We start from the raw sequence: 11,048 nt of genomic DNA on the forward strand, positions 1-11,048 counted from the left end.
CAGTGTCGCCTTAGCGAATAGGAGAGAAAGAGAGAGAGACAGAGAGAGCGAGCGAGAGAGAGAGACAGAGAGAGAGAGAGAGAGAGAGAGAGACAGAGAGAGAGAGAGAGATGCTGCTGAAATATCTTGGCGGGGTCACATGCAGGAACCTTGAATAAACCTGGCGCCTAGTGTCCGATTACTCAGCCTTTTCGCATTGTCCTCTCCAGCGGCACTTGGTGAAGGAGGGGACAAGAGAGCAGAGAAGGAGGGGGGGTGGGGTTAGGGTGGGGGGGGGCTAATATAACTTTCAAACGACACGAGCATCGTTGGGCAGCAACCGTAACCCAATCGCATTGTTCAAGGGAAATCGGTTAAACATGTCAAACGCCAGCAGTCCTTTTGATGTGTACGGCAGAGCAGAGAGAAGATGTGTTTGTAGTGTGTGTGTGTGTGTGTGTGTGTGTGTGTGTGTGTGTGTGAGAGAGGGACGGGACGGTAGATTGAGATGAGAAGAACGAGGGGAGGCATAAAAATGAAGGCAATGGGGAGGAAGAGATGAAGGGAATGCAGAGAGAGAGAGAGAGAGGGAGGGGGAGGAAGGGAAGCCAAAGTTAGTGTGGGTTAATGTGCAGGATGATGGGTCTGCATGTTTGGCTGCACTTTTTTTTTGGCCGGTGGAATTCCGCCGCCTGCTGAGACTCTCAGAACTTAATTCTGTGTCACAGCTGGAGTCCCGACAGTCGCACCCTCACACATACACTCTCAAACGCACACACACACACACACCTCTACAGCCGGATCTGGCTAATTATCCCAGTGCCGTCGCAGGTGCCGCAAGCTCTAGGGGTCAGCGGAGGCCGGACCCTCGGACTGTTAGTGTCTAAAGGAAGGTCAAAGGTCGTCTCTCCCTCTCTGTTCCTTCCACCTCCCTCCCCCTTTCTCTACCTCCATCACTCTGTCCCTCCCTCTCTCCTAGGAAGTGTCCATGCCAGTCTCTCTCTCTCTCTCTCTCTCTCTCTCTATCCCCGGTTCCAGCCCACAGCCCCCCAACCCCACAGACGCACGCACGCACACACACACACACACACACACACACACACACACACACATTTGGGGCGCACATGGTCGGGGCGGCACCCGGTCCCTGGCGCTCGCTGGCCCGCGTCGCGGCGTGTCAGACGCCGGCACGGCTTTTACTGCTGTTACTGAGCAGCCGCTCGGGCTGCAGCGCTTTTACTGCCGCCACTGAGGAGCACTGTGTACACACACACACACACACACACACACACACACACACAACCAGCCCACTAACGGTGCCAGAGCCCAGATCCCAGAGCCATAACCAGAGCACAGCACACAGGCAGAGCCCGGGCCAGGGGCAGAGCCAGAGAGCTGGAGTCGGGGGGCAGGCATGGGGTTTCCTGCAGCCCTCAGCTAATGAGGGGCACTGGGGCCGAGAGAGAGGGAGAGAGGGGGAGAGAGAGGGAGAGAGAGAGAGAGAGAGGGAGGGAGAGAGAGGGAGAGAGAGACAGACAGAGAGGGGGAGAGAGAGAGGAGAGGGGGAGAGAGAGAAAGAGAGAGGGGGAGAAGGAGAGAGAGAGAGAGAGAGAGAGAGAGGGGTGTGGGGTGGTGGGGGGCTGGTTTGTGGTGAGTTATGGAGGGTGGCGATGGGGGCTGGGCAGTGAGATGAGGGGATAAGGGCCTTGCAGAGAGGCTGACGGAGCGGGCTGGGTGTGTTTGTGGGGGCCGCCGCTGGGTGAAGGCGCTGGATGGAAGGGGGCTGGTGTGTGTGTTTGTGTGTGTGTGTGTGTGTGTGTGTGTGTGTGTGTGTGTGTGGTGGAATGTGGGTTGTGGTCTACAGGGTGTTACCTGGCGCGGACCCACGTGTGTTGTGGGTATGGCTGTTGGGGTGCTGTTGTTTTTGGGGGTCGATTTGGCGTGTGTTGTGGTGGTTATTTGAGAGATTGGGTTGTAAGCCGTGTTGTTTCTGGTGTGTTTGTTGTGGTTGAAGGTGCCATGTCTGGCGTGTGTCAATGTCTGGATGCCGCCCTTACGCCGCATTATATGTCGTAGTCTGAGGAGCAAACTTTGTGCATGCTGACAAAGTTTAGTTTTATGTTTACTAACCTTTCTCTCTCTCTCTCTCTCTCTCCCTGTGTGTGTGTGTGTGTGTGTGTGTGTGTGTTTGTGTATTCACAGAGCACAACTGGACCTCCACGTTGCCAACCATCCTGCAGCATATCTCCTCCTCCTCCCTGGTACCTCCTCTCTCACTCACACTCACTTACACACACACACACACACACACACACACACACACACACACACACACACACACACACACACACACACCTACTCACACACTCTCCTCAAGCTGGCATGAATAACCACAAGCGGCCTGACCGCAGTGGGCCAGGCTCTAACCTCAGACAAACCCAAGGAGGACCTGTAAAAAGCAAGCCACCCATCACTCACCAACCATGACCAGACCAGACTAGGCCAACCCAGCCCAGCCCAGCCCAGCCCCAGCCCAACCCAGGGCTGATCTGTTCAGCATGGATGCCCAGGCAGGCTGGCTGGCTTCAGAGAGCGAATCCCAGGCCTTTTTCTTTTTCACCAACTCTGTGCCATGGCGAAGTCATAAATGTGTTGTGAACATGTTTATAAATGTTAAAGACATTACGGGAAAGGAAAGGAGGAGGAGGAGGAGGAGGAGGAAGGGGGAGGAGAGGGTTCTCCAGCCTCAAATGCCCAAGGCAGGGTGCTCGTGCAGTAAGCTGGTCTGCCTTAAAAGTGAGCCCACAGACTCTGTCAAACATGTCACATACATACACACACACACACACACACACAAAAGCCAATGCTGAAGAGGAAAAACACTATTGACAGCCACCCTTTCGCTCACTCTCCAACCTTAAAGCCTGTTATTTGGAACTTCCTGTTTTGCTAACCGCACAAACGTATGGAGATGTATCTGTTTTTTCCTCTCTCTCTCTTCCTGTCTTTTTCTCTCTCTTTTTTTCGCCCTTCTTGGAGAAGATGAATTTCCCTCCCCTTCCTAAGTTACCATGGCAGAACGCTACCCCGTCCAAAATGTTTGACAATCGCATCGCTGCGTTTCTGGGACCCGGACAAGCTCCAAAGTTGATTTTTTGAGAGGGGGCGACACGAGGTCAGGGCTCAAGTTTCCTACCTGGCGTTTATGGAAACCCGTGAAGCGTCCATCCACACAGCAGGTCACAAGAGGGTGTATGTGTGTGTGTGCGTGTGTGTGTGCGTGTGTGTGTGTGTGTGTGTGTGTGTGACTCACCTGTACATTAGCCTCTGTCCACTCTTCACCTGCTCTCCCCCTCTTCCAGATTTATATATATGCCCCACTCCGACACACACACACACACACACACACACACACGCGCGCGCGCACGTGCGTCTCCCAAGGAGCATGGAGGAATGTCATGGCAAGAACACGGCAGGAACAGGTAGTTCTGCTCTCCTATCCTTCAAGCTTCATCTGGAACAACATCTGTGTTTGTTATCCTGTGTATCCAGAGGAGATCTCCCCTTTGCTTACTGGTCAGTGAGTGCAACAGAACATGCATACAGGCTGCGACTCTGGCTTCATGTATTTATTATTTATGCGATTATTTATTTATTTATTTATAGATTTATTTATTTTCAAGGACACTGCGCTCACATGTCAAGTGCTCTGATCATGTCTGGCGGCTGCGTCTCAGACGTCGGCGAAGCCTTTTTTTTTTTTTTTTTTTAAACGTCCAGGATGCCAGACAGAAGCAGACGCTCGGAACAGGAAGTGTCTTGCTGTTCTGACCCCGTGGGAATGCCTCGTCCACGGGAGCCCGGGGAGTTTGTTCGTCTCGCTGCCATCACCGGGGACAGGGCAGCTTGTCTGCCGAGACGTTTGGACACTGACGCAGCGTAATGTCATGGACATTGCAACGGCGGTCTGGTGGAGTGGCTATCAACTGGAGATGGCAGAAGGGTCCCAGGCGTTCCCCAGAATATTCCTCTCCAGCAGTGCCTCTGGCAGAAGTGGCCCATGGAGGTGTGTGTGTGTGTGTGTGTGTGTGTTTGTGTGTGTTTGTGTGTGGTAATACTCAATTGTATAAATGGAACCTGTAAGAATAGTTCCAAAAGTTTCTGCGTTTCCTGCGTTTATGTTCCTTTTTTTCCTGCACCAATAGCAAGACTTTTACCTTTCCCTGCAACTTTTCGGAAGTCCAGACAAGTCTGGTTGAGCAGATTATATCTACTGAAGAGAAGTTGCCACATATGGCAGAAATCATCTCTGTTTTTCAATTGTATCACAGATATTCCTTGTGTGGTTGATTTTTGTGGTATCTTTCTAACTCCCCCTGGGTCAAAAACTAAGAATAAACAAACTTGGGGAAAGAACGCATGTTTATTAGCTTCCATGGTCAAGATTGTAGTGTATGGACCGTAATGAGGATCGCACCACTAGCATTGACTTGTGTTGACCTCTGACCTTCCACACACAGGAAGTGATGTTCTGCTTTCCGGTACTTGAAGTACGAGTTTTCTTGTGAACTGATAAAAAAAAGAGCTCTTGTTCTAGTTTTGTGCCAAATGAATGTTTACTGAAAACATTGAGATTGATGTTACAAGATGTGATGTGAATGATTAAGAAGTGTGTTTTCCTCAGAACGCTTCCTGAGAAACTAAAAAGGTCTTGTTTACCCTTATTTAAAGGTTCTTCGAGTTGTGTATTGAAAAAGAAAACCTCCTTCAGGAATGCTCTCTTGTTCTGTGTGCAGGACTTGCTGTGTGTGTTTGCACTGTGAATGAATACATCTGTCTTTTATCTCTCTCTCTCTCTCTCTTTCTTTTTCATTTGACTGTAAAATTTGTACTTTTGTAAGAGTCCTCTGCCATATACCCAATGCTCTTCTTTTTATCCATAGTGTTTTCTATATGTCAAACAATGCAAATGTTTCTATTGATTGGATTGCTCTGTTTATATATATTTTTCACCATTTTCTTGTTTAATTATTCAATTGAATTGTGTGTGTGTGTGTGTGTGTGTGTGTGTGTGTGTGTGTGTGTATGGACCTCTATCGCATACTTAAGGGTTTCTCAGGCTTATGGTAAAGCTTCATAGTAAACAGGAAGGTAGAATGCAAGCACGGTTTGAATAATAGTCTTAACACTATTATTCCATTCAAGAACCCAAGTCCAGAGTATACAGGATCCAGTCCTTTGATCAAATACATTATTTTAAATTGTAGTGTAGTGTGTGTGTGTGTGTGTGTGTGTGTGTGTGTGTGTGTGTGTGTGTGTGTGTATAAAGTAAAGCTGGTGTTGCCTAGACTTCTCATCTTATACATGTATCTGTACAGAAAAAAATAGTTTAGGACCAAATTATTTATTTTAAAGGATATATTTTATACCAGACAATGACTTCCTTAATTTTCATCGGAAAAATATTAAAATAAAGATAGCTTCTCTTAAATGTCCTGAGCTGAGCTTGCTTGGCATGTTTACATGAACTGTGGTCATTGAAACCATGTCTTTTCATTTCGCTAATGCCTTGTATGTGTATGTGAATGTGCAATAATAATAAAAAAGAATAAGACATTTGGCCAATGCAAAAGTAGAACACTTAGTTGACATTTCACCCTATTTTAAATCTGTTGCTAAAACAATTTATGTCCCTGCAAAAAAAATATGTTTTAAGAATAATCATCTCATGTTTTTTGCAGTAAGGTACATGTACTAAATTAGTATATTATGTTCAACATTTTGAAAAAAGTATTCAGTTAGCATGTGTCTCATTTCACAGGAAATCATCAGGAAATACTATGAAGTTGTTGCACTTGGTACACATAATGGTTGTAGGTTGATATCCCCATGAATCTAGCGGGTGCAGCACTTTCTTTTTCGTATTTCTTTATTGAGGAAATAAATATATAATTCATAGAATATGGTATAAAGTAAAATATTAAGGTGATAAGTCTCGGCAAGGGTAGCATTGTGTGTGTGTGGGCTGTATGTGTACATATTAAATATTGTGTGTGTGTGTGTGTGTGTGTGTGTGTGTGTGTGTGTGTGGCATGTTCAGGCTCTTACTATTTATGATATACAGTATAGATGGGACTTGCCCCTGTCCCTGTCCTGGACTGTGGGCATGTGTCACTGTCCTCTGCTAAGTCATGGAGATGTTTGTGACAGATCTGCAACAATCTTAAACATTGGTCTTGAAGACTTTTCTCTCTCTCTCTCTCTCTCTCTCTCTCTCTCTCTGAAGCATTCTGCTTGTTTCTGCTCATTCAATAAAGGTTTGCTTTTCTTTATTTCACCGTGTCTTGCTGTGCGTCTATCATGGAGAAGAGCAGGTTTGGAATCCGTGCTGCATAAAGGACAATGGTCATTATCACATTTCCAATACGAGGGCATCGCCGTCTCTTTGAAATTGCCCACCTTTAAGTGATTGATACATGATATAAAAGAACAACATATGTTCTCTCCTTCTCTCTCTCTCTCTCTCTCACACACACACACACACACAATATCTCTCTTGCACGCTTTTTCTCTCTTGTTGAAACGGTTCCAGCTCCCCTCTCTGTCCCTCATAAACTCACCCAGATGTTGCCCAGCTTTGCACCCGCAGGAGAGTGGGCTGAGCGTGGGGAGGGGGTGGAGTATCGGTGGGGGACAGGGGGGGAAGACTAGTGGTTTGATGTGCTTAGATTGTGGAGAGCCGATGGCTCCTGGTGGGGGTGTTACCAGCTCTCGCAGGCTGCTACGTTGCCGAGGTAAACTGAAGGGAGAGTGGAGGAGGGTGGGGGTGGGGGGGGGGGGGGGGTTGATCTCGGCTCCATCTGTGTTGAATGAGATGAGGGGTGGTGACGAGAATGATACATCGTTTTGCCTTCGATTAGAGGGCACCAATGGCAGGGCGGTTTTCCCAGGGATGCTATAAACGTGACGTGCGTCATGTCTTATTCCCATCAGCAGCTCATTCATGTCCTATTCGCGATATTTCATTCAATTAGTGTGCAGCTAACTGCAAGAGAGAAATAAATAGAAGAATCACTGCCGCGCACATATACAGTACAGCCCTGTAAGGACGGGCGATTCTTTGAACCGTATGGGTGGGACGAGCCAGCCATTCACATCAGAAAATGCATCCCAGGAATTTCATGAATTGCTCCGAAATGCAGCCATCATCAGTGCTGAGGAATTTTGGAGATACCACTGATTGGGGACAAACAGATCAGTCAAAAGTGGGAACACCACGTTTTACTGCCTGACAGCTTGACGGAACATGAGCTATTAGGACGCGGCCTTCTGGAAAAGCCAGTGTTGTGGCGGAGTGACAACGGGGAGAGAGTTCGGGGGCACTCGGCTGTGATTGGTGGAGGGAGTTTGGCGGAGCCGTCGTTAAAAAAAAGGAACTCTGCTGTGGTCACTCTGGAATGGGGCTGCACAGGACGGGGATTGTTAGTCAGGGAGAGTGCTGAATATGGTGATGAAGCTGTGACTGAGTGAGTGTCTTACAGCAATCGACTGCTATTGAGAGACTAAGAATGTCCTTGAATCAAATTCACTCTTACTGTTTCTGGAAGTGTATCTGAATGTATGTGTATGTATTTGTGTGTGTGTGTGTGTGTGTGTGTGTGTGTGTGTTTTAAGGCGGAGGTTGTATGGTTATAATTAAGATGTGGTGATGTGAATGTGTGTGTGTGGGGTGGGGGTTATGGTTTAGGAGTTATAATGGGGGATTCCTCTTTACGGTGGTGGGGTTGGGTGGAGGGGGGCGGGTGGTGTGGTTGTGATTAGGATGTGGTCTGGGAGGTCAGTGGTTAGAGGGGTGGTTAGAGAGAGATGAGATCACTGTCCAGTTATGCCACTAGTCTGGCTTAAGTAGCCGCAGATCCACCATGGTTAGTCACACTTCAGCCACTCAGTGGAAACACATGAAAACATGACCCCCCCCCCCTACACACACACACACACACACACACTCGCACACTGAATATTATCTATATACAAATAAATAAAGGCTGAATATGACATGACATTGCTCAAGTATTAGTGACACCCCATCAATTTATCGTCTGATCTACAAATGAACATAATTAGGTAAATGGACTTCATTTAGATAGATTGATAGATAGATAGATAGATAGATAGATAGATAGATAGATAGATAGATAGATAGATAGATAGATAGATGGATAGATAGATAGATAGATACTTTATTGATCCCCAATGGATAATTCAAGGTCCAATAATTCAAGCATTTGGACTGCATGCACACAGACAGGTAAATGTGCCATCGCATACACTTACATTTAGAACTCAGCAGTAGAAAAGGAAGGAAAATGTGATCAAGAACATTCAAAAGTAGAGGAGAGCATGAACACACATGAGTGGAACGAATGCTGAAAAGTGACACAGCTTCATTAGGTGAACACCTTGCTGTACAGCACTGCACCGAGAGAGAGAGAGAGAGAGAGAGAGAGAGAGAGAGATTATATAACATGGACTCTGTTTGGCCCTCTGTTGTTTACGTTCTTCTGCATCACTTCATCTTGATCTATACCTCTCTTCCCGCTTTTTCAGTCTCCACGGCTCTATCACTCACTGACGTGACTGATAACCCTTCAGGGCTTTTCTTTCACCTAACGCCTCAAGACAACTGCTCCTCTCTTCCCCCATGCAACACAATGGCAATCTCCTCAGAATCTGATCCAGTGGCATCTGTTACACACACACACACACCCAAACACACACCCACACACACACACACACACACACATGAGGGGATACACACATCCTGAAACAAAGACAAGAATTCAGCAAGAGCAATCATAGCCATCTCTCGCATCATAACAAACCACAAGGAGCCAGGATTCTCAAGGAGCTTTACAGCAAAACCTCGCCGGCTCGCAAAAAACACACTCCGCTAACCGCAAAGAGACAACCCTCGGCTGCCAGTCGACAACCACCTCAAAGTCGAGCCCTCCAGAGTAAAGTGCCTGAGTTCATAGGTCACTGAGCACTAAGCACTCAAATTTAATACAGTGTCCAAACAAACCCCCATTTTTCTTGACGCATCCCTGGGGGAGGTTGTTCCCTAAGGCGGTGTGTATGTGTGTATGTGTGTGTGTGTGTGTGTGTGTGTGTGTGTGTGTGTGTGTGTGTGTGTGTGTGTGTACGCACATGACAAGGGATGCGAGTGGCCCGGGCATGTCTTCAGGGGATGGAAGAGACAGGATGCTATCACAACATCTCTCCTCTTAGTCCGATAAAAAAAGAAAAGCGGCTCTCCGTCAAACTATATGGGCTCCTCACGTTTCCAGGGCTGCATCTTTGCTTGCACTCTCAGCGGCCTCTGTAAAGCTTGGCTTGGGCTCTATGGGGAAGATGACAGTGTCCCATTTTGAAGGAATCTGAAACAAAAGAGGAGTTGGAGGGGGGGGGGGGGGGGGGGGGGGGTTGTTGGGCTCAGAGGGGTACCCAGTGGAACTCCTCCAGGCTCCTCTCATGCACAATCAGAGCTATTCTGTGCTGGGGTTGTGTGTGTGTATGTGTGGGTCTGGGCCACATCCAGGTGGCCTCAGAGTCTTCAGGTAATATCAGGTAGTTATCCTCTAAATTGATCCAGAGTGCTGTGCAATCAGTGCAATGTACTCAAGTAGATTTATGTCCAAGACTAAGTCAAGGCTGCTCTCAGACAAAAACTCTCTCTCTCTCTCTGTAGATAGTAACCTTGAGCAGGCACGGGCAAATCCTGTGTGGTGTGGTGTGTGTCTTTAAAAACTTTTACAGGTAGACTGAACTGCACTGACTACATGACATGTACACCATTTTGAGAGTTTATTATTCCAAAAACATGCCTTGTGTCCAACAAGTCGTGGGTGAAGGAAATGATTTGTTAGTATTAGAAGTTGACATGGGAATCACTCATGGGGAAACGAAATAACTGAATAAAAGTCATCATGGATTTGTGTGATGAATCTCATTTCACTGTTGTCTTTAATTAAAATTTGAAGTGTAATTTTATCTGAACATTGAAGCACTATAGCCACAACCAAAATCAACCTCAACATTTTAAAAGGGTTTTTGAGGCATTTTCATTTATTTTTGGTTCAATAAATTGCTCATCCAAAGATTTTTTACATATTCGTCAAAATTATACCGTCTCATTTTCAACAAAGTTGGATAATTACAGCTCCCTGTAAACAAGTAAAAAGTGGTTTTACAGGCAACATTGTCAAAATCAAAACAAGGTTTATCTTGCGAGCAATAAGGGGAAAGCTGAACCTGCTATCTTCTCTCCATCTTGGTTCAACATCTTTTCAATACATGTTGTCCGGCGTGTTCAGCAATATAATTCTAGTTATAGAAATTGTTATAATGCTTAAACACACATATATGTGAATTGGAAGATTGGTCTCCATAAGCAAACTGTCTGGCCCACGTTCTTCGGGTTTAAGTGAGGTGTAATTTGATACTGCGCACTCGAAAATCAAAACTCAGGTTTGGCACGGATGGCGCAATAGCCCCAGGTACTTTATGAGTTTATTTTAGGTAATAGAGAGGCTTGTTTTGTTATAGGCCGTTCCGCCCATTTTTACAATTTCGCCTAATTCTCCAGTCGCAGAGACTCAGCGGCTCTGCAGACCTTTGACACAGTAATTGCGGCTCATCAAAGAAAGACAATTCAGTCTGTGAAGTCACTGAAATGTGCTAAACTTGCAATGCATTGCAAAGTCAGCTTCTCCTTGTGGTGTTCCATGCACGGAATGTTGGGACCGTACTACATCAGAGCCTTAGTTAAATGCAATTATAGCATCGTACTAATGTCTGATTGCCAGTTTGCCGACACAAAGGCAACTCGGCTGTGAATTCTATGAAAACCACAAAATAAAAAAATGAACCGCTTCATTTTGTTTTCACATTTACACCAACAAAGCAGGGACGCGCACATGCACGCCCTACTGTTGAACTATGCAAGACAGAAAAAATATGGAATGTAAATGGCACATTCAAAGTTGATTTGGTCACACACGCTGGTACAC

At 46.5% G+C, this 11,048-nt stretch overlaps 1 protein-coding gene across 1 annotated transcript in view; it reads left to right on the plus strand.

The window, feature by feature from the left end:
* Positions 1 to 6,311, plus strand: part of LOC134087871 (ERC protein 2) — a 283,328-nt gene extending 277,017 nt beyond the window's left edge. Inside the window, exon 18 of the mRNA XM_062541676.1 lies at positions 2,182 to 6,311. The gene's annotated coding sequence lies outside the window, so the exon portion shown is untranslated. The remainder of the gene's footprint in view (positions 1 to 2,181) is intronic.
* The last annotated feature ends 4,737 nt before the right edge of the window (positions 6,312 to 11,048 follow it).

Source organism: Sardina pilchardus, chromosome 7, assembly GCF_963854185.1.
Source record: "Sardina pilchardus chromosome 7, fSarPil1.1, whole genome shotgun sequence".
NCBI lineage: Eukaryota > Metazoa > Chordata > Actinopteri > Clupeiformes > Clupeidae > Sardina > Sardina pilchardus.